This window comes from Hypomesus nipponensis, chromosome 5, assembly GCF_054491055.1.
Source record: "Hypomesus nipponensis isolate SF chromosome 5, ASM5449105v1, whole genome shotgun sequence".
Classification (NCBI taxonomy): domain Eukaryota; kingdom Metazoa; phylum Chordata; class Actinopteri; order Osmeriformes; family Osmeridae; genus Hypomesus; species Hypomesus nipponensis.
The window spans coordinates 3616114-3629040 of record NC_140365.1 but is presented as its reverse complement, the minus strand read 5'-3'; positions in this window follow the sequence as shown (position 1 = coordinate 3629040).

The window sequence follows — 12927 nt, the reverse complement described above, 5'->3', positions numbered from 1 at the left end:
TCCAAAGACAGTTTCCACAAAGGGTACAGTAGTCATTTATAGAATAACCTGGCCAACCTACTACAGTTTTCTCCAACAGGCAATGTGCATCCAATCAATTAACATCAGCGCTGCCTACCCATTTATGCCAGATGCCAGATTTGATTGGAAGCTTGTTAGAAAAACACATTCCCATTCTGGTGCTTTCCCCTGTCCTGTCTTTGGGAATTCTGACCGGCAGTTCTATTATTAGCTCCCTCCTAGCACTGGCTTTGGCAAATGCGGAAAAAGGGGTCCAGATGGCCATACACAGTCTCTGTCTTCCAATCAAATTAGTGGATTTCATCAGTGGTAGAGTGTGATGATGCTGTGGCGACTGATGCATTGTCCCCCAAGACTCACAAAGAGAATCAATTATCTCCCGTGAATGAGAGGATACACTGAATGGATGTAGTGTGTTTGCCTCTCTGCTCACACTGCCCTGCCAGTTCTCCACGAGTCCCTGCTCTCTCTGTCTATGTGGCCCAGTGTCAAGTACTGTTTGTGCCAGAGGAAATACTGTCAAATCAAAGCTTTTTGCTTCACATATCCAGGCAAAAAAAACTGACTAAAAAGTCGCTAATTGGACTAAAGTACAGTAGCACATCTTAAGGATTTGGAAACATCATACGAAGTGCTGTGGCTAAACTGGCTGGCGGCTCTACCGAGTAGCATGGCCTTACACGTGAGCGGTCCTGTGGTTCCCCAGCTGAGATGTGAGGCGTGAGAAGATCTGGCTGTCAGCCTGGGAGGACCGGGAGACTCGGAGGGCCGGGAGCCCCCTCCAGAGGAGAGGAGGAGCCCCGCTCCCCTGTCTCTTCGGCTGGGGACGGATCCCTCGACAGGAGCGAGACCTGCAGATGGAGGCACAATCGTATCGTGATGGAATCTCCCCAAAAATACACTGATTAGGATATCGATGTAGAGACAACGTCTCCCCCTCCCCCCTCCCCCAACTGTCGTCTACGAAATGTCCACTAAATGTCACAGCTGCATAACCAGCCAATTAACAGATCCTGTGGTTGGACCAGCTTGCGCTCCAACTGACAGAACGATCCAGAAGATCTCTTTCGTTTCGGAGATGGGTTTATTCGGTGCGTTGGTTTTGGAGCCTTTGTTTGTTTTTATTGTCCTGGCTCATGTTAAGTCATGATTGCAGCCCGTGAGGCGTGCTAGGGGTGTATGGGCTGGGTGGGCAGGGTTAAGGTGCACAATGGTAACCGCTAGCGCCCATTGGCGATGACTCATAGAGTGTGATTTAAATTGAGGAAAAACTACTCCTTAAAAAAATTAAGCCGGAAATGCCAGACATTTTGAGGTAGTGTTTGGCTGTTTAGGTGTTGTTAAGATGATGTTGGTCTGTCCGGGTTGTGTTGGGATGGTGTTGGGTCTGTCTGGGTAGTGTTGGGATGGTGTTGGGTCTATCTGGGTAGTGTTGAGATGATGTTGGGTCTGTCTGGGTTGTGTTGGGATGGTGTTTGGTCTATCTGGGTAGTGTTGAGATGATGTTGGGTCTGTCTGGGTAGTGTTGGGAATCTGAAAGCCTACCTGCAGCATGTAGTAGTGGGATGACGAGGACCAGACAGGGACTCACAGTTACCTCCTGGCCTGGTAATTAGTCCCAGAAGACAGGATCTCTCTGTCCGGGCTTTTAGCAGAAATGGTTTTCAGACAGAGCTAATGTTCCGCTTCAACATTTTTATTTCCTTTCCGGCAAATAGCTGTATAAATTTTTACCCGAGCTCCCCTCAAACATCTTGTTAATATGCTAATAGATGAATGGTTAATACACTGATGTGATCTTTGCGATAGGGCACACAGGATGTCTTGTGTGGCGGCGCGAGCACCACGTTATCTGGATTCTGGCCTTTTTAATTAGAATTTATGGTTGAAGAGCCTCCTGGAATGATCACCCTTCCTGACAGTGGGAACTAATCCCAAACATGCTGACTCTCCTTCCACACGTTAAAAATCACTGCATTAGAAGTCACACATTATGCAGGATCACTGACTTTCCGCTGATTTTTTTTTTCTCTTAAAAAATGGCGTACAATAATTCCGACAAATTAATTCCCATTAGACAGAGACATTCTCAAAATGTTGGACGATATTCAGAAGGACACGATAATGAGGTTCTAAGTGAGGTGGCTTTAAAACCAGACAGAGCTGCTTCTGGGTTCTCACAATTTCCTGTGAAGTGACTCACTGAATTTAAATGTCATCGGCGCTCATCAAGTGGTGGGTGCGGTCCAACAATCGGAAAATAGGAGCTCAAATTAAGATTCCCTTCAGTGAACTCAGATAGTGAGCACTCCCTACCCTGCGCTAAGACTCCAGCTTTGTATTCTACTACTCCATTATCCTTTTTACAATAACCCTAAGAAACCTTAACAAACCATCAGTATTCACAGCAGACTCCTCCGTGACAAGGGATGTGTTACAGGGTGAAATCAGGGTTCAATAAAGGTGTAAATCCAACTGTACATTTGACTCATTCCTAGATGTCAGTTCCCTCAGGGGCTTTTTAAATGCTCTGCTATCCCTCTGTGGTTGCGCGGCAGAAGCTTGCGGCCTTCTCTCTGCTCGGCCGGCTCCGTTGCTCATCCGTTACCCTAATGCATTTTTTAACAGGGACCTGACACCGTCAGTGGGCCGGTATTCCCCTGCTGATGGCGGGAAGCGCGCTAGTGCGGTATGGCGAAAACCGTTCAGGATGCGTACCGGGGCTCCCGTGTCCTTTAGGCGTGATAGACTTGTCCAGCTTGATGCATCTCATGGCACTACTAATCACCTTGGCTGTTGCACAGCCATGCATCTGAGGCACTGGGAACAGTGTAATGATGCTGGAGAGCTGGAGGAAGTTAGAGGGAGCTTTCTGAAAGCATTTTGTAGATAAGAGCTTTGTTTTCTTGAGCTACATTGTTTACCCCAAGCCCCCCCCTCGCCCCGTCCCCTCCTCGCCGGCAACAGCTACAAAAAACATTTTGGACGCGTTGATATACAGCATGAAGAAAATTCAGCCTTGATGATTTTCCGTCAGTGCTTGGCAACAGGGGAGAACTGTACACATACTCCAACACTTCTCCTTGGGGTCTCAAAGGGAACTGCCACTCGGCGACAATTTACTACGGCCTTGCTGGCTCTGTTCAACATTCAAGGTCCGAAGTTTTCAGACTTCGGTAGTGAGTGACTGCATTTTGCAAAAAGAACTATCTCCCAAAGTTGGTTCTTCTCAACACTGTTTCTTTCTTGTCACAAAAAAATTAACTCTTACACCTTACTCTCCTTTCAACATTTAAGGAATGGACGCCATGTTTGTAACCAGACACTGGCTCAAACAAAAGAGGATTTTAGAGGGTCCAGTTTTTCACCTGTAGCTACAACAATAGACCATGAACTCCAATCGGTAGGTCTGTCATTAACAGTCAACTACAGCTAATCAAAAGTCCTAGGTCAGAATGAACAATATAAAACTGAATGTACTGGTTAAGATTGAGGTAATTACACAGTAAAATGTTTGGAGTGAGCGGGCCTGTTTAACATCACATGCAGTTGTCTAGTCTGTTATTTGACAGTGAGATGAGCTAGTGAAGGTTAGTGGAGAGCCTGCTGCTTATTTTATCCTTTTCCTTTTGCACAATTCAAATACAGTACTCAGTGCAGAAAAGGTCAATACATTCATTTGTTTACTGGTGGAGGGTTAATATACTACAGATATCGAACCAGGACTGGCCCTGGACTCTGGACTCTGCGTTCGATGAAGGTACTGCTCCTGCCCGAATCAACGGAACATGGCAATGTTTTCTAATGATTCTATGTTGATCTGATGTTGAACACATCATAATAGCTCCTAAATTATCACTGCAGTCACACAGGCTTGCATGAGGAAACCCAGTAATTCATGCCTGTTTTTTTTTACGTTCTTTCGTTCTTTCTTTCATTTGAAGTTCCCTCAAAGAATGATAAGAACGTCTTTCTCTGTGGAAAGGACACATCCGTTTTTTTTATAAAGAATTTAAATACATACGACTGAATGGGCTTAATATAAGTGATGTCTTAAATTTGGAACTGATGACCAAACCCTGGTGTTTCCGGCCTGACAGTTCTGGCTAAAATAAAGATATTTCCATTTCCTAATGTGAAGACAGAACTTAACTGCCTTTGATTTCATATTCAGTGACTTATTAGACTCACAAATTTAATCTAATAGTCGCACATTTCTAACATAATAGTTAAGGCCCCAAAACATTACCAATAAAGCTTATGTTTCATCTCCATCAGATTGAGGATGACTAACCGGTCTTAAATTGTTGAAGTATTGGCAATTCAACGAGGAGGGAACCAGATGGATATCCTGATTAATCTTTTAGTGGGACAGATCAAACGAAAGGGGCCTCTGGAGTCTTCTCCGTGCAGCAACTTGTAACTTTAAAGATTAAACGTCTCATCTCTCCACAGCTTGTCATAAAAGCCCGGGTGAGTTCACGTCACATAATGTCACAGATTAGGCAATTTTACAGAGAACAGCACAAACAAACAAAATACTAATAAACCCTTTCCGATGTGTTGACGAAGCTTAAACCAGAAAGGGTTCCACCAAACATAACCAGAAAGCATTGCACTTTAGTTTCATTTTTTGACTTGTTAACAGTTGATACCACGCATCCATGCAGTACTGTATCCACTGTAGAGGGACCCAACTCTATCCTATCATACTTAACCATCCGTTTAAGTTAGTCTTTCTGCTTCACAAAACAATTGTTCCCACAGTTGCTCGTGGCCATTGAGCAGGTTAACAACATTGGATGGACACTGGACTGTCTCAGTGAGGTCAGAATAACTCTGACCAGCTGGTCGGCTTGTCTGCCCTTGAAGTTAGGTTAGTTACTCCCTGAAGCACAATCCCTCTCCCCCATCCCGTCCCTCATCCTTCACTCTGCCCTCCCCCCTCTCCCCTCTCTCCCCCCTCAGGAACTCTGTGAAGTTGCCCGCTTCAATATGGGACGTCCACAACATCTGTTTGGGATGAGAGGCTGGGTTCAGACGCATTTCATCTGCTTCATTATTCATCCTGCCTTGACAGATACATGCTAGAGAAAGCATCCACGAGCTTAAAAAAACTAGCAGATTCTCATTAGCCTTCTATGTTAAATTTCTTCCTCCTTACTTTCACATAAAACCTGGTATAGAGCACGCAACGCGAGTATAGAGCAGTCACCAAAGGGTCAGCTGGGCGGTACATACACCCCCCTCCTCCTCCCTTCCTCGCATACAGCCTAAAAATGCTCTGCAAGTTTTTGGAATATCAGAAGCTTCTGGAACACCACACCTTCTGGAACGCCACACCTTCTGGAATACCACATCTGGCATACCATACATTCTGGAACACTAGAAGCTTCTAGAACACAAAACCTGGTCAATAACCCAATGGGTTTCTGGGTTTACAGTTGGGACTGTGTCTGAATGGACTGTGTCACTTCTAACGTTTACAAACAGCATGACATATTAAATGTTGCACAGGCTGTTTTCAACAGATGTATTGTTTGTTTAATGGATTGACCACAGATGGACACCATGAAAAGGTAGATTCTCTGGAGAGACCAGTCCTCAGAATGACACATCAAAGCGTGTAGCCATCGCACGGAGCCATCCCAGAGCTCACTCTTTGTGGAAAATTCACACCTTCCCCTCTCATCTATCTGAACCCATTGTCTGTGGGTGCTTTCTCTTTCATAGTGGAGAAGGTGGGTCCATGCTGAAGAAGCAGGGGTTCTTTATGTTGAGCAGATCAAGGACAGTCTGACAGGGGGCTTCAACTGGACATGAGGCCCTGTCTCTGCTTACATTTATGTGTAGCACATTTTGCAGATATTTTCATCCATTGCGACGTACTAATAGTGCACACAGAAAGCACATCAGAAGTGCATAGCTCTGCAGTATTATACTGGTCAGAGTCTAGGAATAGTCTGTATTTAGAAGCAATATCGCAAAGTAACCGCATCTCAGCTACCAGGCACCGTAAACAAAAAGAGAATTCCTTCCCTGGACCAACTGTGCTATAGCACATCTCAATAAGCTGCCCATCCCCAGTGGTCTCCAGGGAGCTAGAGAAGGTTAGTGGGGCGACTAGGAAGCTGAGAACTCAGTCCCAACCTTCAAATAGACATCTCTGTCACTTCAGCCTGGGGGGACGCACGACCAGAACTAAGCCAAGGTGTCCATTTTGAAGACACTTCATCTTCTTCCTCATCTCGGCCCCTGGAAGACCTTTGTTGGGCGCACAAAAGACTGAACCGGTCCAGTTAGGAGAGGGAATTATGAGGCCTTTTATCAACACCCTGGCACCATCTATAAATTCTTAAAGGTTGAACCTGCGTCATCATGTACCCATGTATATTGTGCATGTTTCCATCCAGACTAATTAATATTGGCAATGTTTTTATTTTTTATGACTGTGTTTACTGTCTTGCAGCAGAAACATCAAATTGAAAATCTCTATATTACAATAGATTAAACAAATGCCAGAGTTTCAAGGAAAATGTCACTTGTTTACTGTGACAACCCACGGTAAAGGAAGTACGTTCTGTAAATACTGGAGGTTGGAGAATTCAGTAAATGTTTAACTGTAAAAGGTTTGCAGCTAGGGCTGAAGGTTATTGTAGTCCCTTTTATCTCATCACATGCACACACACACACACACACATCTGCGAATGCCCCAACTGAAACCTTTGTGTCCAGAAAAGGGATTGGAAAGTGTCGAGAGTAGAAATGAAAGCCATTATCAAGATTTACCCTGGCATCCTTTACCTGTAAGGGAAGAGTGCCTCAGGCTCTTGAGTACAGAAACTGTCCATGGCGCTGTGTGGCTTGTCAGAGCAGTGGTAAACACAGTACAGAAACATCTTACCAATGTGGAAAATACCTATGTATGAATGGACAGGCCCGTGTTGATTCTCACCTCCACTGGCTATGTCTGCTCCACTATCAGCAATACTCACCTTGGTACACTAATGTAAAATGGCAACACTGTGTTCTGCAGACTGGCATATCCTCTGTAATCTAGGGATTCAGGTCCTCTGGTGTTGATGAGAAATTGTAGTCAAACACCTGCTCGTATGACCAGCACTGTAGCATTCAGCTATGGGCAATTCACACTGAACATGTGAAAGAATAATTCATATTCAAAGTATGTTTGCTATCTGCAGAGGAATACAAATGCATTCTTACATGACATGAAAAAAATTATCATTTAGCGAAAGCTTTTATCCATATTTTAGGTAAATATATTTTCTTTATATTTTCCTGATGCTATTTCCTCTCTCACTCTAAACATATGTTGGTGTTTTGTGGTCATGCTTGGCTGGTGAGTCTCTGTTTTAGCCCTAACACAATGACAAAAGTCATTGAGGTTTGAGTCGCGAAATCGCCGGTCAACCAATACGCGGTAGCCCTGTCTTATCTGTGTCAAACAGACCTTAGAAAACATCTGAGCCAGTTTTCGATTCCGGTTGGCGAGAGAGCGAGAGACTGCCTGACTAAGCTCAGGATGCGGAAAGAGAGGGTTTCAGTTGTTCTGTTGAACCTCCACAATCGTTTCGGCTTCACAGAACACCACAGAGCAGTAAGTCTAAGGGAGGAATGTGTTCGACACACTCATTTTCATAGCTTGCAATCATATGAATGCAAAATGTTACACTTGGCCAACGTTCGCCCTCACCGTGGATCAAACACGGCATCTCCAACATCTTAAGCACGACAGATGAAAGTGAAAGAAAGACATAAAGAGAAAGAGAGAGAAAGAGAGACAGACAGACAGAGAGAGAGAGAGGGAGGGAAAGGGGGAGACAGAGAAATAGAGAGAGAGAGAGAAACAGAGAGAGATAACCTCACAAAAATGCAGCTGAGTTGTTTGAGAACTGGTGTTGAACAGAAAGGTTGCTAAAGGTGAACGGCAGGCACGGTGGAGCTGTGAGAGTTACTCACTCAGCTTTTCCACACGTTCCCGCACACCTACTTCTGACGAGACCCGAATGTGCTCAATATTCGACAGTTTGATTCAAATACAAGCTGATTCCAAGAAAACATTTTCTTTGTTTCCGGTGGGGGCATATCAAAAACATTTTAAAAATTGTATTATTATTTTACAATTCCGTGCATTGTACATTCATGTCAGACAATTCATTTTTAAGTTGACACAGATATAACAAACACCCATCCCAGAAGCCCCCTGTGGTTCCTAGATCATTACGGCGCCTTCCCTACTGCTCCTTTTGCTCTGGCAGCCCAGAAAGACATGACGACAACAAAGGTCTTTTTTCCTTTTCTTTCTTCAACTTTATCAAAAGGCATCCGGCGTTCCTGCTGCATAGCCGCTTCCTCTTGGTTCTACCGCTCAGCCGGGCTGCTCCACCCAGACAGACTGCTGAGCGGTGTTTCAGCTGTCAACATCAATCCAGCGCGTCCGGACAGAGACATCTGTCACTCGGCCCGCGCTCGAATCTGGCACCGAGAACACAACATGTTAAATGAATAAGAAAAAGATTTTAGGAACAGAGTTTAAATCATTTTCTGACAGGATGTAGGTGGATGCGATGGGATTGGGGAGGTATGTGTGTGTGTTTGTATGTGGTTGGTGGGGACGGGTGTGTGTGTTAAATTCTTACCTTCTCTTACCAATTTCCCAGAATCCTCATTGACATACAGTCACTTCAATAAAAATGAGGCTGCCATCTTTGCTAGTGCGGTAGAATCAATCACTGGTGACAAGGACTATTAGCTGGCAGCTGGTGACACAACATGACGTTCTTTTCCTGGGAGTGTGAGTGTACCATTTCACCTCCACCAGCCAGTATCCTCCCTCTGCTCCCGGCAAAACTAATGACCAGGAAGTGAGAGGTGAGAGGGTGGAGGGGGAACCTACGGATAAACCAGGAAGCAGACCCAGGAGGAGAGGAGGGAGAGATGGAGAAGAGGAGGGAAGGGGGGGAGATGGGGGAGGAGAGGAGGGAGGGATGGAGAAGAGGAGGGAAGGAAGGGGAGATGGGGGAGGAGGAGAGGAGGTAGAGATGGAGAAGAGGAGGGAAGGAGGGGGAGGAGGAGAGGAGGGAGAGATGGAGGAGGGGGAGGTGAAACGGACTCATAGTTTGATTAGGTTGATCGATCAAGGTCTCTGTATAGGTGTTGGTCATTGTCTGATCCTCTGGACTGTTTTTCAAATCACACAGAGCATGGTAGACAGATGCAGTAGAGTATACTTACAGGTACTGTGCCATTCATGTTTTTAGGTTGCTGTCGATGTCAGATTACATGTGCTCCAAAGTGGAATAATCCTGAATCAGTAGGCCCGTTTATCTAAACAACACAGTCTAAATCTCTGTTTACGTAGATCGTTTACAACAAGGGGAATCTACACGCTCGATCTCCTGGAATCCCACACCAGCATCTCTAATCACTGCACTGGGCACAGACTGCAGAGTTAAAGGTACGGTATGAAAAATAGACCGGGGGCCAAGTCGTGACTGCACCATTTCCTGTGAGGCGAAGAGAGAGGGAGGGAGGGGGGTAGGGAGGAGGGAGGGAGGGGGGTGGAGAGGGAGGGAGGGGGAGGGAGGGGGGAAGGAGGGGGGTAGAGAGGGAGGGAGGGGGGAAGGAGAGGGGTAGAGAGGGAGGGAGGGGGGAGGGGGTTAGAGAGGAAGGGAGGGAGGGGGGAAGGGAGGGAGGAGGGTAGAGAGGGAGGGAGGTAGGAGGGAAGGAGGGGGGTAGAAAGGGAGGGAGGGAGGGGGGAGGGAGGGGGTAGAGAGGGAGGGGGGAGGGGGGAGGTAGAGAGGGAGGGAGGGAGGGGGGAGGGAGGGGGGTAGAGAGGGAGGGAGGGGGGAGGGGGTAGAGAGAGAGGGAGGGAGGGGGGAGGGAGGGGGGTAGAGAGGGAGGGAGGGAGGGAGGGAGGGGGGAGGGGGTAGAGAGGGAGGGAGGGAGTGGGGAGGGAGGGGGGTAGAGAGGGAGGAAGGGAGGGGGGAGGGGGGAGGGAGGGGGGTAGAGAGGGAGGAAGGGAGGGGGGAGGGAGGGTGGTAGAGAGGGAGGAAAGGAGGGGGGAGGGAGGGGGTAGAGAGGGAGGATGGGAGGGGGGAGGGAGGGGGTAGAGAGGGAGGAAGGGACTCCCCCCGAACCCCCCAGGGGATCTCCTCTCTGGCTGCTGGGCTGCGAGGCCTCTCCTGGAGCAGGCCTGCTAACTCCAGTCCAGTGGGGATCTGGAACCCTCTGAGAAGTGGTCTGACACACTTCACAGTGATTCCATTACAGGCACATTGGACTCTGCCCACAGTGGCTTGGTAATACAATTTGTTATTTACAGTATAGATTTCTTCCAGTGAAGAGGAAGGGAAGAAAATGCATAGAGGCGAAGCCCAGTGCCACACCTGTGCCTGTAATCATGTTGTTGAAGCTAATTCAGGCCTTATCCATGGGTGTTGCTGTGATGAGATTTTAATGTTGTCACAAGGTTTTCCTGGGATCATCTATCATTTATGTTTCTGTCAAACACAAGAAATGGTTTTGCGGGGAAAGAGAGAGGGAGATAGTGAGAGAGAGATAGTGAGAGAGAGAGAGCAAGGGAGGGAAGGAGGGAAAGAGAGAGAGGGAGAGAGAGAGAGAAAGAGAGATAGATAGTGAGAGAGAGATGAAGACAAGAAAAGAGACAGAGAGCGAGCCATCGATAGAGAGCAAGATCAAGATGGATGGAAAAAGAATGAGTTTTGTAAACATGTTGAGAAAGAGAGGAATATATATAGAGAGAGGAAGACAAGAGAGGCGTTCTCTCCGTAACCAAACATGTGGATATGGGCACACGTCTCTCCTCTCTCATCTCTCCCAGTCCTCCAGATGAGAAGTGACTCATCCGCGCTGCTACGCAGCCATGCCGGTGTTGCTAAGATACTGCATGGAAACGGTGGCCTCCCCACATGTCACACATTAGCGTAATGTGGCTCCAGTGAGTATGTCACTCTGTGCACCACCATTGCCCACAAGGCAAGTACTCCTCCTCTGCCAGCATCCCCTCCACCTCCCCTCACCCTCACCCCCCCTCACCCTCACCTCCCCTCACCCTCACCTCCCCTCACCCTCACCTCCCCTCACCCCCACCTCCCCTCACCCACACCTCGCCTCACCCCCACCTCCACCACCCCTCACCCCCACCTCCCCTCACCCCCACCTCCACCACCCCTCACCCCCACCTCCCCTCACCCCCACCTCCCCTCACCCCCACCTCTACCTCTCCTCACCCCCACCTCGCCTCACCCCCACCTCCACCACCCCTCACCCCCATCTCCCCTCACCCCCACCTCCCCTCACCCCACCCCGCCTCACCCCCACCTCTCCTCACCCCCACCTCGCCTCACCCCCACCTCCCCTCACCCCACCTCCACCTCCCCCGCCCCCTCCACCTCCCCTCACCCCCCCCTTCACCTCTCCTCACCCCCACCTCCCCTCAACCCACCTCCACCTCCCCCGCCCCCTCCACCTCCCCTCACCCCCCCCTTCACCTCTCCTCACCCTCACCCCCACCTCTCCTCACCCCCACCTCCCCTCACCCCTTCCCCTGCTCACCCTTCCCTTGCTCACACTGCCTCTCAGTTCTCCAACAAAACAAACCCCCCCCCCCCCCCTGCTGTCACAGTCTGCATTCCAAGGTAGCTCGGAGATACAGTAGTTCACATTTTAAGTCGCGCGCACAAACGCCCACAATTCTCCAGTCCAACGACAAAAACAATCCACACTCCCGTCTGTGTGTCATTGCAAAACAACCCCCACCCCTCCTTCCTTGTTTAATTTTCTGCATGGCTCCAACTGTATTTATCTGTTGTGACAAGAGCCGGTATAATTCACAGTTGCCTCTTCCCAAACATCTGCAGAGAGACCATGAATGTTGCTTGGTTTCGCCCGAGGGGGAGAGCTGATATGCAGAGGCCACTTGATGTGCATCTGTGTGTTTGTGCGCTTGTGTTTGTGCGCTTGTGTGTGTTTGTGTGTGTTTGTGTGCGTGCATGCTCAACCCTCCATCCTGATGAAACTGGCCACATGAGGCATCATATACTCCAGCACTGATTGGCTCAGAGGGGCACTGAGATCATGAATGATTTATTGATACATACAGTATATTATCCAATGGCTACTGTTTGCCACGACAACAAAGACAACAACAACCTCATCAAAGCTCAACCCTACAAATACAGGAAACATTCGGAAACGTATATATAAGATTAACCTACTGTGCCCCAGAGGGAACTCACTTCTCTTTGCGCGTTAAGTTTCAAACCGATACATTACAGCCTTGGCTCGATGTGTCTGTGCCATTATCTTTTACTGCCAGAGAGACTTACCTTTAGATCATGTCTGCCTCGACTCCTCGAGATCACTTCAAGCCGTCCAGAACTAATTTGGGCAGAATCGCTTTTACCTTGGCGGGTGCAGAGTAGCGCTGCCAAGCGAGGTGAGAGTGATGTTCTCATCATTAGGAATGGTACAATTAAAGCAAACCTTGTGGAAAGCGAGCCTTGAGGCCCACGAGCGCCACTCTGTCTGATGGAGATGTATTAGTTGCTTAAAAAGATCCTCGTCTTTGTCTTCGAGTCGACCTATTTGGAAGATCTCCCATCTCACATGGCCTCAGAGACACCTGGAGGCTGCATCCTTTCCATCAACAACACCAGATGACTCCAAAAATACAAAAAATAAATAAACGTTTTGTTTACCTCAAATCCTGACGTTATCATCTGAGTGTGACTAAAGAAAAGCAGTTTAATTGGGGTGGTGCTGGTGAAGGAGTTGCACCAGACAGCCCAGAGACAAGCAGCTCTGTGTTCTGGGGTGTCTCCCTTTACATATGAGGTCATCGCCCTGTATGGCTGTCTCGCT